Source organism: Vanessa cardui, chromosome 17, assembly GCF_905220365.1.
Source record: "Vanessa cardui chromosome 17, ilVanCard2.1, whole genome shotgun sequence".
Lineage (NCBI taxonomy): Eukaryota > Metazoa > Arthropoda > Insecta > Lepidoptera > Nymphalidae > Vanessa > Vanessa cardui.
In genome coordinates this window covers 6,309,245-6,328,300 of record NC_061139.1, presented here as the reverse complement: position 1 = coordinate 6,328,300, position 19,056 = coordinate 6,309,245, and the positions used below count along the sequence as shown (strand labels likewise).

The window sequence follows — 19,056 nt, the reverse complement described above, 5'->3', positions numbered from 1 at the left end:
GTCCCTTATTTTATCCCCTATTATAAATATAAGATACTCCAAGAAAGGACATTAGACTACTTTTTTTGCTTAAAACAAGACAACCCACGATTTAAAACGCGAGCGAAGCGGCGGGCGACTACTAGTTTGGTTATAAGACTACTGTCAGATGTGTAATTTAATACTATAAAATCAACCAATGAGGTGAGATGGCCCAGTGGTTAGAACGCGTGCATCTTAACCGACGATAGCGGGTTCAAACCCAGGCAAGCACCACCATATATATGTGCTTAATTTGTATTTATAATTCATCTCGAGCTCGGCGTTGAAGGAAAACATCGTGAGGAAACCTGCATGTGTCTAATTTCATCGAAATTCTGCCACATGTGCATTCCACTAACCCACATTGGAACAGCGTGGTGGAATATGTTCCAAACCCTCTCCTTAATGGAAGAGAAGGCCTTATCCCAGCAGTGTGAAATTTACAGGCTATTACTTTACTGCACTTACTTTAACCAATGTCAGGTAAAAATATAGGTAGATAGACATACCTTGTTAGTGCTACGGGAACGATTTATTGATTTCGAAGAACTTTCAATCATTGATGGAGTCAACGTGTAAGTCAAATACGAGTAAAACTTTATTCGTTAAGGGAATGTACGGTTTCATTGTAACTTTTTTTAACTAGGATAGACTTTAAATTATTCTTAAATGTAATCGCGTTGTAAATAAAGAATAAATTATATTTCTAAGCAGGTACTTTGTACTATATAAATTTTATAAAAAAGAATCCATTCTAATTTGTACGTATAAATTCGACACTAAAATACTGAACAAAATTATATGTAGCGTTATTTTAATCTATTAAACTTTTATATATTTTTTATATTAATAATCTCATTCACTTAAAAGTGTAAGTAATATTTTAAAAGTCTTTTGTTTCCATTTTCAGCTTAAAAGAAAAGCAACGTTTGAAATTCGTAGACCACATTTTTGCTCACTTTCTTGTAATATCAAAGTTACGAAAGCGGGAAAGTGTGTTGATTAATGTCTTTAATTTCGGAAACCCATTTCACCGACCTGTCCAAATTTGATTATTACAATGAACCTAATCCAATTATTACTTTAATTAGAGATTTGACTTATCCCGTCAATAAATTAAAGTTGTCATGGGGCGTTGTAATTGTATTATTCAGGATGAGTAAGAAGAATGGGAACCCGTTTCAAATTAAATAGTAACATATCTAGAGGGTAGCCCTTCTACGAAGGAAATGTATTACGTACGTAAATTGAAAAATTAAAGTAGTGTGTCTATTTGTAAAATTAAGTATTTAATATTTGTAAAATTGTCAAAAAAGACTTTGTAAGTTTGTTATTCAGGTCAGGCTATTTTCTTGTCCGAACCAGTGGTAGTGTTTAATTTCATTGAATGACGAAGTGTAATGCTTCCATATAGAATAAAGGAATTTTAGTTTCAGTATTAATTTGTCAATTGAATTTGTTTTAGTTGAAAAACTTTAGTAACTTTAGTAAACATTGTTTTTAATATTTTATTTCAACTATTGACGTAAATATCAACGTTAATTTTTACTCAGTGCAATAAAATTGAGAATACATTATGACATTTTTTAATAATTTATATTTTATTTTCATATATTTACTAAGAAATGTAATTATTACTATATTGATTTCATTTAAATGTAGGCGGTCTGTGTAATACACGTCAGCTTTAACATTTTAAGTCATAAAGTAAATTTCATAAACGTCAATTAACAAAATATTAACCGGGCTTATAAAATAATATTCGCAATAAATGTTCATAATCTTAAATCGCTATTATATATTTTCGTAAAATGAAATGTAACATAATTAGTTAATATACTAGAAGTAAAATACGTAGAAATTATTCGGTTTGCTTAAGTATTCTATTGAGTTGTAATTTCGTGCAGTTGCTAAAGGCGTAAACCAAGGTAAGGTAATTGGGAATCCTAGACGTCAGATGTAGCTTTGGGCAGCTTTTAATCCAAATCGAACTCGAGGCTTGTCAACGCCGCTGCCGCCTCAGGCTGCCTCCTACCAAAGGTAAGGATCTTCGTGTCGGTATCCACTGTCTATAGTACTCAATGACACGGGCAATTGCGTGAACGCCATCACTGCTCCGAATAAGGTTCTCCTACGAAGATCGCACAGAGTCATCACTCAAATCATATCAATTGCGGGATATGCGTGAATGGATATTTTCAAGTGAGATAAAATAGGAGAAATACTGTTGTATTGGTTAATCTTCAATGATGTTGTAGTAAACAGATATGTTATTAACGCGCAAAAAATGAAGACTAGAAAACGTCCTAATTGGGACGTTTGCCTTTAGTCGTTTTACGTAGTAATACGTTATAATACATCATAATTACGTAGTAATACGTTTTGCGTAATTAAAACATCTAGTTATCCCTTTTACTTATTGTTTTTATCGAGCTATCCTTTTTACTTGTAACGAAATTTAAAAATAAACTAAAATAAACGGTCCCCGGCGCGGCACACTTTTTTCTGTTGTTTAGTATGGATATAACATATCTGTTTATTAGAATATCATTGGTTAATCTTGTAAAAAAAACGATTTATAAATTACATTTTACTTATGTTTTTATAAATTAATAAAAAATCCACATGTGTGTTTTTGGTGTTGTGTAATAATTTTAACAATTTTTATTTACTAGTAAAAATCAAATTTAAAACAAGATTAGATAAATAAATCAAAGTACTCTTTATTGTATACCAATAAAAACGTACATAAGTCAAATTTAAGAAAATAATGCAAAAAAGCAAATTTTAACTTCACTTAAATAAAGTCATTAAGTATGAAGACTATTATTAAAAAATATATTGAAGGCTCCTTTATTACGAAAATAAATTATATAAGAACTCCTTTCAAACATTTACAATTTTTTTTTCCTTAAAAGTTTTATCCTAAAATCCATTGGCTACTAAAACCCACGATAAGCAGGGCTTAAAAACTTACTCCAACCATAGGGATGGCCTTGTGAATCGAATTTATTTTTAAACGGAAAATATTCTTAGCGAGAGTATAAAACAAATCAGTATTCAAATTTAAAAACAACAACAATATTAACCTTTATATAATTACCAGTGTACGTCGGATTTCTACAAAATGTCACACCTACACATACATCACAGTACGTCAATGTACGCGTAACATTTTAATTCTAATAATATATTTAAATAAAACAAATCACAAAGTTCATTAGTATTCTATTTATGTGTTTTGTGTTGTGTCAACTTTTCCAAAAAATAATGGCTTTTAAACCACTCGTTGAATGAAGGACTTAAGCAAAAGGGGTCGAGTTGAGCCGATAATTAAAAAAGTTTTGACTCGTGCGCAAATTATTTCGCCGACGCAACGGATATTTCAAGAACGAAGCAGGAATACTTAATTTGATATTATATCTGACAACTAACTAGATAGTTAAGTGGAAGTAAGTGATCCAAGGGATTACTGGTAAGCCTTTTCTCTGTTTAGCCCCGTATGGACTGAGATTATTCTTCATCTAATGAGTAATGTTTTGTTTTGTTGGAATAGTAAGTAAGGTAGTGTAATTATTCAGGCAGGAGGAGATAAACACCCACGATCTCAAGGTTAATAGCTTAATAAAACTAAGGAAGAGGTTGATGCTTCCACAATGCCACATATAGGGTAAAGATAAAATCCTCTGACTGGAAGGCCAATCTTAAGTGTGTGCAAACATCGGCTCGTACAAGTTTATTTCCACACTCTCGTTATCAATTGGGGCAGCTTTTCGAACGATTGATAAATAATCGAAGATAAATTAGGCGCAAGACCATAGGCTTTTTGTACTTTCCTAGGCATACAAGTGCATCACTGTCATAATTCTAACTCTCTAACTCTTGTTAAGAATTTATACCCAATATTGCAATAAATAATTAAAGTTCTAAAAATCTTGTGTTGACCATAACGGTTATATGTCATAGAATGCAAGTCAGCCTATTTCTTTTTAGTATCATCAAAGATTAATCTACAGATCAAATATTTTTGTTTAAATAACGCATATAAAATTATACAATAAATAAACTTATATAAACAAAAAAGGCAAAGACTTAAAGAAAGAAAAAAGAAAGTTATTATATCTACACAAACTCTCGGATACTTACAGAAAGTAATATCACTGTGTAGTAAGATGTCTATTTATTCTTCTGTCTCCTTATTATCACAAAACAGGATTTTAAACTAAAAATATGAAGAACTTTTCCTGTTAAAAGAAAAACAATATAACTTGAAGCTGTATGCATAATTAAACAACTTCTTTTGCTTCAAAGACAACTGTTTTAATAGTTGTATTGACGGTAGGTTATCTTTAAATTATATTATAATTTATGACTCAAGGAAATGAATTATTTCTCACAAGCACTTTCTAGATATTGCATGCGTAGATATCGAAGAAGCTTGTTATGAGAATCCTATAGTTATTTCAATTCTGTTATGTATTAAAATGATATGTATGGAAACTGTCTTTTATGAATTAAAAATATATAATACATCAAACTTTGATTTTTTTATGCGCTTTGATAACTGAAAGCGCTTTTCTAGCGCTTAAGTATAGGTGAAGGTTTATCATAGGGTTAAGTTCGGTTTGTGACAAGGACGCGGAAAGCGGGGCGCTCGCCCGGGGCGGCTGGGCCAGTGCCGTGTTAGCCATCGTCGAGAGAACATCACTACGTATTACAACTGATCGCGCGCACTCATAACAATTTTCCCGATCCGTTCATTGAAATACGCACTTTGAAACATTTGCCGGTCTAAGCATTTTTGATTCCTCTTTATAGTGTTGTGTTTGGCGGGGCGTTTCAAAAGCTTTATCTAAAAAAAGTAAGTGATTTGTAAATTACTTAATTTTTTGTTACTGATAATCTTAATAAATATTTTTGTGTTTTATTAACGAATGTATTTATTTATGGTATTTACATTATTTTAGAAGCTGTGCTTGTAAGAATGGAGTAATTGAGTAAATGTTGATTATTTACTTGATATATATTTTTAAATATGAAGAAACTCTTTAGTTTAAGTCAAGAGTACTTATGTAATTATTTATTTTATATTATACACGATATATTTTTAATCAGTTTATTTTGAATAAATGTAAAAAATATTACTTTAACTGGTAAGGTTAGATTGTGCGGCGCCAACTCGACATAATATGGAAGGTAATATCAGGCAAGCGTACTCTTTAATTAAAGAAATGTATGGAAGTCGCCTCTCTTTAGGCTAAGTTATTTTCTTTTATGAACTGTTTTATACTTTTAATGAATGACAGAGTATTTCTATCTCTATATATTTATTGGGTAGTATTTGTTACGGAAATATTTCATGTTGATAATGTAGGTTGACAGTTTTTAAATGGTGATTCATCCATATTGCCTTGAATTTAAAAGCAACCTTAGTATATATTTATTTTTGGTAATTGCTAAATTCTTATTGACTTATAATTACATAAAAATATTATAGATAAAATTCAATATTATTTTTTAAGTCCATATTTAAATAGAGAAGCGAATGTTAAAAACGTTAAAATATTACAAATGATTGATAATAAATATTACGAATGATAAGATGAAGCAATTATTTCTATTTTATTACAATTTACGTTGTTCCTTTTGAGCAAGAACCACCATACTTAATCACGTCTTACAGCTTAGCGATGTGACATTTTATAAACGTGAAATTCACATTTTTCATTGTTATCGTTGTATTCAATTGTAAAACTTTTAGCGGACCATATATTTTTATTTCTTATCCTCCTATTCGTGAAAGGTGTTCACATATTCGTAGGCAAGACTTAACATTAAACAATCGGTATGTTCAAAGTTGCATGAGGTGTAAAAGGCGCTCTTATCGCTGAAGTAGCGATCTATTCCAGACAACCTTTGGGTAGAGCTATTGTACAATTTGTAGTGAGAGGCACAATAAATGCATTCTATAGCATATGTATACAATACATAGGTATAATAAAGAAATAAAATAATTTAAGTACTTTTTACAACATTTTTAGAATGTTAGGTAAGTGCGCGTTGCCTATGAAAAAGATGGAATGGAACGTGCGTATTAAAAGATCCAATTGCCTGAAGGCGTTGTAAATATTTATTTGCTTAATTGAATCATATAATATAGATGTTATCAATTGAAGATCTTTTTTTTTAATATAACTTCAATAACTCAGGAAACAGTTAAATTATAAAATATATTGCAAGAGCTTTTTTTCTTTATTTGTCTATCTTTAAATAACTTTGATTGATTATAATGGCTATATTTTAAGGATTCTGGTATGGACAATTTGGGATTAATTGTCGTATAAAATGTTATACTAAACCCAAGGGAGTAATGTCAGCCATCTTTGTCCGTTTAAAATACAGAAATCTCATGATCGCGTGGTATGGTAGCAAAAAAGCTTTCATTATTATCGCATTGAATCACAATTCCAAGTGTCTTCACTAAAAATGAAACGTCTATTCTGTCAACGGTATATATTAATTGGGTACAACAGTCTTGACATTTTTTTAATCGTATTACTCATATCGCACTCGTCTTGACACGTCGCTAATTGGAGTACAAGAAGAAACGAATAAATAATAGAAATTACGTCAAACAAAGCACCTATTATTATTTTTTTATTTTCGAAAAATATAATGATTTGTACATTAAAAATATGTATCTACAGATATTAATTTAAACGCATGCTGTGGTCTCCTATAATTAAAGGAGCACATAACTTGTGTAACCTTTATACCGTTTTATTTTGAATGTGTAATTAGTGTGTTTCCTTTGTTGGGGACTCATAAATAAATAAATAAATTACATCTTAGATCACGTTTATATTCTTTAGTAATTATAAGGAGTCTAAAAGAAAATATCTTTGTCAACTGTCGGTCACTTCTAATCGTTTTGCTTGTCTGCATTTTTGATCGTAATTTAATATGTAAGCAACTAAAACTCGGTCAGTTTTCAGCCACAGTTCTAAGACGTACGTAAAGATAAATACTACCTATCATTGACAGTAATAAGTTATCCAGATCTTATTCTACCACTCTATTCCAGTATGGATTGGTTAACAGAATTTAATGGTAGAATCTGCTTAGGATATTTTTCTTTAACCCAAGATATAGCAACTAGAAATAATGCAGGGTACTTCGTGGAGCTTGCTTCGCTTCGAAATATCGATTCGCAAAACATTCGTCTAGAATATAAAAGTAAAGTAACAACCTGTGATTGGCCCTTTATTGAGCTAACCACCTCAGGGATTAATCTCACTACACTACTTTATTTCACAACACTACCCCAATACAATTAGTTGAATCGCCATAGCAGATTTCACAGATCACATGTATCTTTCCTCATGAGGCTTTTCTTCATGCCGATTTTTATATTAACTATAAAAGTGTTTACCCGGGTTTGAACCCACACTCTTTAATTAAGATTTCGTATTCTAACCACTGGACCCTCTCGGCTAGAATGTACATTCCGATATTTATAGAGCATTACTACTTTATAAATAAAGCTTGTCCCAGATTATTATAAATACAACTGTCGGCTGCTGATAGTAATAATCAAAGTATTTTATTGTGTACGAACAGTTTATGTCGTTACAATCGTTATCGTATAAATGTTTTATATTTAAATTCGGATTCAGACCTTGTTTCCCAAACGTTCTCTATCATAAGTCGCCCACGTTCTTTGTATCTAATAATATTTTAGAAACAACACGGTTATCCTTGTATCTAAAATAAATAGTATAAAAATATAACCGATACGTATTTATATTACTTTAAATATGTAATATGAATCATTGTAAAAACGACGTGATTTCCGTAGCGGGTCCATTGCTACTCTCTATGTGTGCGTCTAAAATTTACTTTTTTTTATTATTAATGAAGCAATGTTATTATTTCTGATATTCAGTGTCGTTGTCTGGAAAATACCACGTATTGGTTTTAAAATAATTATTTGGACTTTTTATGTGATAGTCTGGCGAACGAGGATATGATTTATTTCACGGTATGTGACTTCAGCGCATAGGCATCATCGCTGTTAAAAAAAATATTAAGCACTCCGTAAATTACCAATATACAACCGCCCTTGAGATATGCTTGTGTCTCAAGTAACACTGACTTACTCACCCTTCAAACCGGTACACAACATTACTAAGTATATCTGTTTGACAGTAGAATATCTGATGAATGGATGTTTTTTTTTCATAATTTGTTCGTATATAAAATTATTTCTGAATGCATCTGTCAGTTTATTCGCGTGTCACATGCATCTCGCGGAATCTACTGAATGGTTTTCAATGAATTCGGCTTTGTGACAGGTCCATCAGTCAATGCATTCGATATCCATTTATCCTGGAAAATGAATAGATTAGCAATATATTCAACGTGTACAAACCAAGTCGCGGACACACGCAAAAAGTATAGTGATAATAAAAAGACTAATATTTGAGATACTGTTTAAGTTTGGTTTACTCAGAACTTACATTATAAATGGAAAGTCTATTTAATGTTCAAAAGTTAGTGACGAGAAGTTGTTCATTAAATAAACCTCTAGCACGGAGTTAACAAGCTGTCCGCTCGAAAATTTAAAAAGAAAATTAAACAAGGCAGGCTTTTCTATCCAGGGATATAGCTCGGTGACTTTCTTTTACTCTTGCTTTTACTAGAACAACATTATATTCCCACTGCTGAGCATTTTCTCGATTTCTTGAGGGCTCTTTGTCGTGTAAAGCCCTAAGAGTTCATTTCATCACGCTACTCCAATACTGGTCGGTGAATGAGTCAAAAAATTATCCAACATATGCAGGTATCCTCACAATGGCTTAATTTAACTACATGTATGACCTCATTAACCGCATTCAAAGTAATTAATTCTTATCTATTCTTGTTCGACGTGTTCTATCTAATAAGACATCACGGAAATTAAAGAAATATCATAATAATAAGTTTGTCATACAGCTGTAAATATATGAGTTAGTTGTGCCTTTTTATGGTATAGGTTGGCGGACGAGTACATGGGCCACTTGATGGTAAGTTGTCACCATCTCCCATAGACAATGACGCTGTAAGATATATTAACTATTCCATACATCGTCAATGCGCCACCAACCTTGGGAACTAAGATGTTATGTCCCTTGTGCCTGTAGTTACACTGGCTCACTCACCTTAAAACCGGAACACAACAATACTGAGTCCTATTATTTGGCGGTAGAATAAATGATGAGTGGGTGGTACCTACCCAGACGGGCTTGAACAAAGCCCTACCACCAAATGAAACTTACGCACCAAGTAAGCTTACATAATTCATTCTCTAAATATATTAAGACAAAAAATTATAATTTGCAACCCTACTTTGTTGTGTCACTTGAAGCGAAGCATTAAAGGCAACTATTAAGATAAAACATTTTTAATGAAGCGATATTTATACATCGTTTTAAACTCTTATATTAAAAAGTTTGCTTTTGCTGATATTAAAAAAAAACTAACAGAGTACTGTTACGTCAATATGTGTATATAATGTTATGAAGGCACATTTTCTATAAAATGATTGTGATGTGAAATGATAAAATCTTGATTCATTTCAAATGAAAATTTTTATCTCAGTGGATTTTACTATATATTTGAGTATATAGGTTTTGATGGGAGGGCAATCTTTCTAGACTGGAAAGATCTGGTTCATACCAGGATAGGCTTTACTCTGTTAACATGTTACAGGCACAACAGGCGTGTTACATAGTATAACATTGGGGTGGTACTGCATTTATTAACGGAAAAATAACAATATCTTTTACTGTACCGCCCCTAAATTCGAACTAGGTATCTCTGGATGTGTACCAATATACGCTAGCCACTTTACCATCGCGTTAATTCCGCTCAGATAAATATCACAGCTCCCGGTAAAGTGGGATACGGATGTGACGTGTGAATGTGAAATTATATGGGTGAGGGAAAATTTATTATTGCTCCCGGGAAAAAGTAGCATGTGTTCCTATTTACGACTGACCTTTTAGTAACATTTTAAATGCATTTTTTTTTTATGAAATGTGACATAAATATTGTTGAGGTTTTTACGTAAATCATAGTTAAACATGATAAAGTAATATGTTTCACTCATGCTACGAACAAGCGGAAACCTCAGTGTATGCAAAAACCACTTAAAATTTTACAGCTTAATAGTATAACCGTTAATTACGGGATGTATAGAACAATATATGCTTTCAGAAAGTACTCTTTATTTATTCATCAATTATATATCTAGAGGATAAAATCATTATTAATTATTTATTGATTTATGGTATAAAGATTATTAAATGATTATGAAAAGGCGCTCTGAAAAGTACGTAAAAAGAAAATATACCTACCCGTGACCACGAGCGCTGTAAAGTGCTCGAAACGTCGGGATGTCCAAAATAATTAATATACGCGATTAAAATCCGTTATAACTAGTTTTATTTAAAGAAAATATTGTTATCCGAAATACCTATCTATAGTTGGATTTTATTACACCACGCTACTCCAATACGCGATAGTGGCTACACATGTGCAAGATTTATATCTGATACAAGTTCCTTGCAATATTTCACTTCACGCGGAGCACCAAATGAATTTTACACACCAAAGTAATCATATAAATAATCAGTGTGTACTAAATTTTTGGTTAAAATCATTTTTATCATTGACATCATGTGTCATTAATATTAATATTTATCAACAATATACGTACAGAGTACGGGATATGCACGATAATATAACCTAATTTCAACAAACCTAGTATATATTATAGTATTTATATTTTAGTAATAGTTCATGACATACTTTTGTGATAAAACCTTATTGTTATAACTATTACTTAAAAATAGCTGCTTAGTATAAAATGAATATTAATGTATTTTTTTTTGTTTCATACATGTAACTATATCTATATATAACAATATGCTCCTCCTTTATTATATTAGCTTTAGGTTTTAGATATAAAATTTAATAACAGATATAATAAATGTCGAATAAAAATCTTCTGTAAAAGTGTATCTTTTTTCATACTGAATTTACGTAAAAGATTTTCTTGTTAAATATGTAAGAGAATTCAGTAAAAGGGAATAAACTGTAAAAATTTCCTTAGTTTTATATATTTTGCATGTTCGAATTTTTTTTCCGAAAATTTCCCTAAAGTATTCCGCACGCGTTTTCGTATTATTTATTTCTGAACCGTAGTAGGTTAAATACACATTTATGCCATTTCCTACGATTGTTTCCTGCTTTTGTCAGAGAGCTTCGTGCAAGCCAGTTGAGAAAGGTAGCACCTACACGTCAGTTATTTTAATACCAATACAATAACACTAATCACTGTTGCGTTACGGTTTGAAGCAAATGGAATTAAATACAACTAATCTTAGTTACAAAGGATGATTACTAATTGGCAATATCAGGCTAATATCATGCTAAGCACGTCATATCATCAGCTGGACCACCGGCCATCATATGCCATTTTTTACAAGTATCCCTCAACCCGAAACAGGGTAGCGTGATGGAATATCCTTTAAACCTTTTGTTCAAAATGAGAAAAGAACATTAATAGGCCGTTATTATGATTTAAAAAAAATATATTTTTACGCAATACAAAACGGGACTATAAATGAAGAAATTATTTTATATTTTGAATTTAACTATAAAAGTGAAAAGAAAAAAAGCTCATAAAAAATTCAACTTGACTAACGAGCTAATTTTTCATCTGTATAATGTAAGTACAGATTATGTTATACATAATTTTAAATATAATTCTAAAGATGAATCAACAATCTTGAATCTAAAAAAAATGAATGTATTCTATTAGAGATGTCAATATAACATCAGAATAGGAATGAATCTGGCGTAGGCTTTGAAGTTCGTCCTTTTATTATCCTTCATTTCATATTCACTTCGTACTTCGCGTCCCTGACAAGTGAAATCAGACATATCCACATAGATCAAATAGTGCTACGGATCTACCCTTTTTATGTCAAAAGTTCTTTATATATGGAAGGGGATGAGGTGTGAAATGTCTCTGCAAGTCACATAAGAAAGAAATATATCGATTCTATATAGGCTGATACGACATTTTATACGTTTTGCATGTATTGTAGTAAAATGTATATTACCTTCCTAACTTGGTATATATTATAATATAATATTGGACAACATCACATACATTACCCTGATCCCAATGTAAGTAGCTTAAGCACTTGTGTTATAATTTTTTGGCTTACGAACTTACTAAACTTACGAACTTTTACTTCGACTCGGTCGGGAATCGAACCCTGGATCTCTGAGTGGCGTACCCATGAAAACCGGTGTGCACACCACTCGACCACGGACGTCGTCAATATTAAATTATAGTTTATCGTTTATAACAAAACTTTATGAAACAATAATTATTTATTATTAGTAATCAGAAGCGTATTGTGATTAACATCTGTAAACACAATCGTCCGTATTTATTAATACTATTAAGCGCTACGTCACATAAAGTTGAGTGTAAAATATTTTAATTCCATAGAGTACCAACGGTATCATTGGAAAGTTATTTAAAAATCATTTGAGGTTTTTGTAACCATTTTAATTTTATTACCCATTTCGGAAACCTTATTTAACAATGAAAACCGCAAAGGTATAATAAAATTGTAATGAATTCGTTTCTGTAAAATGTGTATATATTTCAAAGATTTTTCACTTCAGACATTACTATAGATTCAAAAGTCATGATTACATTTTTTATCAAAGATTTTCTGTTTGCAATCCACGCATATATTCATTTGTGTTATTATTATAACTATAAAGATATATTTCTTTTTAATAAATAATTATATAGATTCTTATCAAAGACAATGTGATTTGGACATAGACAATTATGTATTTTATTATTATTGTTGTAATACTAACAGACTTATATCATGATTATAATGTACTGGATTATTTAAAAAAAATCTTTTTCCAATCTCTAAGTTGCATACTAACTATTTAACTGTCTGTATCAATAGGTCAAGAAACGTGAATGTCGTCGGTTCAATTCTCATTCCTTGTCTTAATTTCGTAAATAAAGTAATTTGACTATTTATAAGTTGATAGTTTTGAGAACATACGTTGGTATATATAACTACGGTTATGGTAAAGACAGTGAAAGGAAGCTGCGACAAGGCATTGCAGGTTATTCAATCAGCTTTGTGTAACAGAAGCGACTCAAATAAAATTATTAAACTCGTAGTATACTATTCGAAATTTAAATGTAAGAGTCAGACATTTTATATGAAATGATTTTTAAGCCGGGTTAGGATGTCCATTTAAACGTAGCTTATAATTGGATTTACCGGTAGTTAGTCAAACAAAATGCATGTCGAGAATTTGATAAATTATTTCGTTTCGTATAATTTTCATGAAATGGAACCAACAATTAGTTACTAACTGCATGGTTGGACTAAAAGTTGCTTCAATTATAACTCATATACATACATATTTATACGTATGATATTATATAAGCTATTTTGTGTCATTGTTTTAAATAAATACATTTACACTGATGGCCTGGGAGAGGATAAATTAGTCTTAACTGAAAGTCGCGAGCTCAAATCCGGCCAAGCACTACTCAGCTTTCATGAGCATAATTTATGTTTTTGATTCATCTTATGTCACTTTCACAAAAAAAACACCTTAAGGAAATAAAAAGTGAAAGTAACAATCATAAATATCCCCCCGCTGAGCTAAGCCCTCCACTTCTCTGTAAGGAAAACGTTTGAAACTTAACCTCCACGCTGCTCTAATGGTGGATATACGTGACAAATTCCTATCCGTCACATAGGACTTTCCTTTTTTGGGACTTTTGTCCAATGCTGGAACAAATACTGGACATCACTTTAAATTTTTGCTCTGAGATATACTTCATTTAATGTCGGAATCGGCGATGATTTTGTAATGAACATTAATTCTATGTTCAGTATAATTATTTTATCAAAATCTTCGTAAGGTTTTTTGTTTATTAATATGTTTAGTATTTGAATGAATATAAATGAAGAATAATATGGGATATATGCTTGCGGTATTTTGGGTTGACCAGACTATGCAATAAAGTCTAATGATATATTGTTCAGAATACCCTGTGCACTGTTCTGGACATAAACTCTGATTACGTTACATTATAATCCATAACACTTACTACCAATAATAGTAAGTTAATATTGAGTGGTTATATTTGGGTAAGAAATAAATAAACGGCCTTGGGTTTTGTCGGAGTTTTGCTAACAACTTTTATTGACTGTCATTGCTTCCCTAACCCGTCATACTTTCAAGAAACTTTTATAAGATTTTTTTTCTCTTCGATAATTCAAATACTTTCGAGGACAAAGGAGGTTTTGTTTTGTATACAGTGTATATTGTATATTATCTATGGATATGTCAGTTCTTCGCTCAAAACAAAAAAAACTTTGTGATCTTGTTTCTATCATCAGACGAAATATTAAATATCAACGAAAATATATCGATGTGTACAATTTGCACTGATTTTTATTGTTTTTAATTACATTGACAATTATGATCTTTTTCGTATGCTATTGACGCGATCAAAGATCGATCGAAACGTGATGGGGCTAATTCTACTAATCGTGTTGTTGAACCGCAAATGTATTATTATGTTTATATTAGTATTTGAGAATAAAAAAGTTATATAATGCGTTTGGATGCGATCGTGATAAAGTAAAAATTTGTTAGTAGAATTGTCCGCTATATATATTGAATGAAATTATTTCGCATGTCCACGACCAATCTGAAATGGAGCAGTGACGTGGAAAAACTTTATAGATTCTCTTCAACATAAGTTTTTGCCTCAGTTGTGGGACATGAAATAAGTGTAACTTTTTACTACTTATGGATGTGTAACATCTTTCCTCTCACTTTTCTGCAATCTGTGAGATTGATTTCGTGAAAAGGGACGGAAGTCTGTAACAGGAAGTCGGGGAAGCGCGCGCTATTTGATTTGACCGACGTCCGCGGAGTTAGAGTTGGTGATCAAAAATTTGCAATCCATTTCCAAGGAGATATAACGTTAATATTGCTTACAGCACGAAGTTCTACATATTAAATAAGACTATAGAGAGGCTTGCTCTATTATTTTTTCATTACACAGTACAACAAATACGCTTCACGGTGTCTGTCCATATGTATCCTTGAAATTATGGAATGGATTTTGATGCAGTTATTTTTAATAGATAGAGTCACTCGAGAGACAGGTTTTTGTATATAATAAATAGACAGTATAGTCAAGAAAATTGATAATTTTGAAAGTATCTAATGTGATGATCTTTCAGCATGCTAGTAATGTATAAATGTACATTATTTTATTTATATATAACTAGCGACCACTGTATTTTACAACGCTTAGTGATTGTAACATTAATCAAAATTTTGGTTATTTATTGTAATCAACGAGTTAGTCTTTTATTAACTGATTTTTATAATCGAAAAAGATAAAATTCTCTCACGTTCTTAGTGAATGTTACGAAAGAGTATTTATTGCTTTTTCCACGAATTCTGTTTTCTTTTCACATTCGTTTGTAATTGTTATTTGAGAAAATAGCTCTATAATCGTTGTCGGCGAAGTTAGTCTCAAGCTTAATACGGTATCCCTGTTAATAGCACCGTCAGTGATAAGGCACTAACAAGTTTAATTGGACTATTTCGTGAAACAAACGTAGATTCAAAGTAATAAGCAAAGTTCTTATTGTAAGCTTGGAATTAAATTTGACTACAATTATATTCGATAGGTGTTAAAGTTTTCAAAGCCTTATTTGCTTATAAATATTCGTATTGAAATCTAGTTTATGTTTTTTTTTTATTAAATCTACTATTTTAGTCTTCTGAAGTTTACCTTCGCATATCTCGTCAAAATTCCAAGTTTCACGCGCTCCATCTAGATATCCGAACATCCACAACAGCGTAAAAATCGTTTTAAGGCAGTTTCTGCCTTGGTCAACCGCTCTGTGGCAAACGCTTTACATCAGGTATCCCTCGTGATCGTTCCCCACATATAACATAAAAAAGAAAGAAAAGTGTCAGTCTTCACTACGTTTTAAATATTGTTGATATAAATACTTAGGGATCGTCGTTAACTACTTAAATTATATTGATCGTCTCATCCTGAGCGATTTTTGTCATGGCGGTCAAGCTCAAAGGAGATCAGCTAATTAGGTAAGATATAGATAGAATATTACTGTGCAGAATTGTGTGCACAGGCGCACAGGTGTTAAAGCGTCAGAACAACGACTTTACTTGTTTTCCGAGGCACGAGAATTTAAGCACTTTCAAATCACAGACTTTTTTTACTAAAAATTTTCGAGAGAAAATACAATAACATTAGAGTCCGACTCGGATTTGAACCCAGAGCTTGGGGATCAGTTTCCATATATCTACTCACTAGAACATAAGAGGTAGTCAAGACAATATATTATGTAATGATAGACAAATTAGGTAAGTGACAACTTGTAAATGATCCTCTCCGCTTAAGAACAGATTTGGAGTAAATGAACTCCATGCTATCAAGTCGCTGTGTGGTTTCTATTTAAATACATCTTACAGAATACATTTATAACCAAGACACATTTGGTAACTCGGATTGTATTCATTATCTTCAATTAAGTTGTATGTAATCTATCAACTGCGCTTTCTCTGCTACGTTTAATCACAGTTTAACTAAATTATGTACGAGTTTAATTGTTCGCTGACTAACATAATAAGATCGTAAATATTTGAAATGTGATGGAATAAATTAATAACTAACTTACATACAACATTCATACTATCTTTTTTATTTATTTCTTAAGATAACATGAAAATAGATATATTTTTATTAACCATTCATTAAAAACTAGCACATCAATGAGTTGGAGATAAAATAATTATATTTACATTCCAAGAGCTATTATTTATATATAAGACCTAAATATTAAGTATTTCTTATCTGGGTATTAGTAGTAAAGTAAAGTAACAGCCTGTAAATTTCCCACTGCTGGGATAAGGCCTCCTCTTCCATTAAGAAGAGGGTTTGGAACATATTCCACCACGCTGTACCAATGCGGGTTGGTAGAATGCACTTGTGGCAGAATCTCGATGAAATTAGACACATGCAGGTTCACTCACGATGTTTTTCTTCAGAACGAGATGAATTATAAACTCAAATTAAGCTCTATAATATAACTCAAATTAAATATATATATATATATAGTGGTGCTTGCCTGGGTTTGAACCCGCAATCATCGGTGAAGATGCACGCGTTCTAACCACTGGGCCATCTTAGTATCATTTATCTGGATATTATAAAAGAAAATTCAATTATTTTCTTCATAAAATTTTGTAAAATTAATTATTGCTTTCTTTGTTTATTATTATTATAAAGATGTAACAGGCTTCCTTGGGTATCACCAAATGTAATACTGCAGTACTTCATACATACACATACAGCTAGTTGGTCACAATTGAGCCACATTTTGTGCGTGCCATTAGCTAAACTATCCGACTACTTAATTAACTGAGAGTAATCAGGTAATTCACTCCGATTATATCTCTTTCAGACTAATGTATTTACTTGGGTCGAGGACAGAGACAAAGTATGGTTAAGCTAATTAATTGCTACCGTGTTTGTAGATGCGAAGGCCTCGTTTTGTTTTATTGTTTAACAGTGTGCTGGAAATTAAGTGTTATCGGGAAATGGTAGCTTTCAGTACAGGCGTGGTTATGTAACTATGCCGTCGATTTTTGTCTCTCCCTTGGAATTATAATAACTTCCTGACAATTTCAAAAATGGCACCCATTCAACAAAGGAGCAGAAGTATGCGCGTAAACACAAACACTGTCGTTAACATTACCTGCTCAGTCTGATAATTCAATGGAACAACAAATATGAAATAATTCGAAAAAGTATGGAAACAAGAACAATGGGTTTACGAGCTTGCTTTTAAATTGTAATTAAGAATCATTTTTATATTTCTGCACATCGACGGCTGAAGCTTCAAAATTAGACCATAACTAATCCTCTACGTGCACCTATCGTCCCATAATTACTGGAAAAAAACACCATTAATAAATAAGATATAGTTTTGTGCGTTTGTTACGCTAGCTTCATTTTAGATTATAAGAAGAATGCGTGGGAGATATTTTAGACTAGTAGGTAATGTCCGTGCTATCGGCTTAGTTACTTTGCTAAGTAATTAAGTGCTCATATTTCACTATTAAAGCTAATCGAAGCTCGTAACTATTGTTTATACCGTTAATATTGATCCCACGAACACTTATTAAAACAAATTGATTATAAAGCAGTAGACTTAAAAATCTTTTAGGTTTATAATCTATCTCGAGAAGACTCTTATTTAATAAGGATATCGTATAAAACTAGTATCGATTAATTAATTAGTTTGGAATAGGTACATTATTTTATGTTTAACATACGTAGTGTTTTTTTTTAAATAACAAAACGTGTTAACATTTACGTAAGTTACACAGTTATGAGCAAAAAAAGTCTAAATTGTATTACTGGGTTTATTATCAAATAGTTAATTTTATAAGCCTATTAATATTGTAAATTTATCCTGGTCTTTGCTGCAAAACATTTTTCGGAGACAAAAATAGCCATGTCACCTTACGGTCCGTAGTACCGTCAAATATAGTATCGTTTAACGCTGTTGGAACCTCACGGAGCAGCTAATTAATTAACAGCTCCGCTCACATGGCTATGCTGTGGTCATTCGAAACAGATTTAATTATCTAGGTGCATTAAAATAGACATCAATGAAATAATCTTTATCGATTTCTAAACTATTGCTATGTCTCCGTCGTAGTTGCGTAAAATTTGTTATCGATTTTCCTGCTATGCGATTGTCTAAAAACTACGATTGGATTAGAAATCAGTTTTCATATTTGAACTCACTTCGGTATAACTCCGAATTGAAAAATATTTGGTATACCGTAACAATATGTCATATCGTG

General features: G+C 31.5%; 1 protein-coding gene across 2 annotated transcripts in view; it reads left to right on the top strand.

Moving 5' to 3' along the window:
• The first annotated feature begins 4,709 nt into the window (after positions 1–4,709).
• The window catches only part of LOC124536905 (monocarboxylate transporter 4-like), a 67,588-nt gene continuing 53,241 nt past the window's right edge, over positions 4,710–19,056 (top strand). For both annotated transcript variants that reach the window (XM_047113567.1, XM_047113566.1), the window contains exon 1: positions 4,710–4,882. The gene's annotated coding sequence lies outside the window, so the exon portion shown is untranslated. The remainder of the gene's footprint in view (positions 4,883–19,056) is intronic.